The 1998-nt window shown below is 44.5% G+C and overlaps 1 pseudogene; it reads right to left on the reverse strand.

Annotated features, from left to right (window-relative positions):
- Nucleotides 1-1230: 1230 nt before the first annotated feature.
- LOC102871954 lies at nucleotides 1231-1729 on the reverse strand (annotated as a pseudogene).
- Between the last annotated feature and the right edge of the window lie 269 nt (nucleotides 1730-1998).

A 1998-nucleotide genomic window follows, 5' to 3' on the forward strand; every position in this document is an offset into this window, starting at 1 on the left:
ACTTCACATTCTAGTAAGTCAGTGACTCAAGATACAGCCCATCCTAATCCTGCCTCATTAATCTAATGGACACCTCCAAAATGTGACTAAATCCACAGACATATAAGCACATCACAAAATGGAGGATGATTACATCATTATTTAACTGCCGTAATTATATGAAGGACAAATCACTGAAAACCACAGTCCCGTCAGATTGATCCACAGCCTTAACAACCACTAGTTCGAAACAGCTCATGTGCCTTAGCAGCAAGCTGTCTGGTCACCTTGGAGTGTCACAGGCACTTTGCATCATTGTGATGGAGTTGCAAAGATTATGGTTTGAAGAGCCGTATTGAGTAATTCATGACACTGCATTATATCTCCATATTGCTGGTTTTCAACAGTATATTCCCCAAGTACTTGAAGCTGAATAGGTACCTTCAAAATCACGCCTGAAATTATTGATCACCCAAAATCAAAGACTTTCCCCACAGAACCCAGCATTTTGAAATTTACAAACACATTATCTATTCATTCTACATGTGTGGGTGCTCATTAAGATCATTTATCTGAAGTTCAAGTTTCCGCTGAGAGGAAAAGACACTAGGAGGTTTTATACTAGCATGCTCCCACCCATATCTTTCTAATATTTTTAGTGCAGAAAAAGCTGACTAATGTGCTGTAGGAGTCAATAGCTGATGGTGGTGGGAGTTACCATGATGCCACCTCCTGCGATTTTACTCATACTATTCAATATTTCTCTGTTGCAATCCTGACCCCAGCCAGCTGAGCCCAGGCCAGCATCCTACAGAATGGGAAAGAGTCATCAGTTGTCATATGGGGCTCACCTATAGAAAATCAGCAGCCTTCGGTGTCCCCAAGCACTTCTCTGGGGTTTTTTGGGGTTTTGTTTTGGTTTGGTTTTTTTACCAGAGAAAACAGCTTTTATTAATGGTTATCTCCAGTAACCAAAAAAGCTATGTTCCCACTTTCAGTTACCCCAGGATCTTACATTGCTCCACCTGAGGAGGGGCTTGTAATTGCTTCTTGGTTTTTGAAGGTCCAAGTCTCTTCCATTCTCTTCTGCAGCCTAACTTAGAAACTCAGTAGCAATACCATTTTGGTTTCCCCCAGCATTGCCTGCTGCAATTCCAAGTAGGAATGGAAGGGGGAAAGGGGAAGCAGTTAGATGAGTAAGAATCCTTATTTATCAAAGGCTCCTCTTTTCTTCCTCAGTGATTTGATCCTTCATTGGTTGCATTTCTCTTTGTGCTGGATCACACCTTTCTGAATCAGATCTGGGATCTCTACCGCCAGCTGTGGCCCTAGCCCAAGAGCCATGAGATGAGCTAGTCCAAACTTTGGCACATTCCTGGCCCCTAAAGGCTTCAAGTGATCCTTCAGGCATATTTTCCCACCCCTGTACATCTTTGCTGTCTTTCCATACAGTTCAGGGTCTGCAATTTCTGGAGTAGTAGTGGGATACGTGACAGGAATATCAAACTCGATGGCAAACTCGTATTTGAGGAGGTCATGGATGTACCAGCACTTTCCAAACCACCGAGTGCCTTCTTTGTTGGACTCCAGTCGGAACCAATCATTGCCCGCATTCTTGTTGTTCTCCACATACCGTATAAGGGACTGGTATTCCTCTTTTAGGCACCCATAACTCATTACCTCAGGGTCCGGCATTAGTCTTTAGGACAGGGGCCTCTGACACCAGCCACCGGGAGGCTTCATCTGCCATCTTGGACCAGGGAGCAAGGGGCACACTTCTCTGTTTGGCTTATGCACTGGAATCGAGTTTTACAATAGCTCGTTCCACTGGTGCTTCTCAGTGCCCTCACTGACTTAGCAAAGGAGCCAACCTCCAGCACTTCCTGCACGGCCATGTGGCACCATATCGCCTTTCTTTGTATGGATGGATTTGAAGCTGAACATTTTCTCCTCTGCTCACTTATAAATGCAAGGCCCCTGTTCTTAGGCCTCTGTGTGCAGTAGCCTGGTATACAGGTA

The sequence above is a fragment of the Elephantulus edwardii genome, unplaced genomic scaffold (genome assembly GCF_000299155.1).
Source record: "Elephantulus edwardii isolate Elephantulus edwardi_28Jun2011 unplaced genomic scaffold, EleEdw1.0 scaffold00016, whole genome shotgun sequence".
In the NCBI taxonomy this organism is placed as follows: domain Eukaryota; kingdom Metazoa; phylum Chordata; class Mammalia; order Macroscelidea; family Macroscelididae; genus Elephantulus; species Elephantulus edwardii.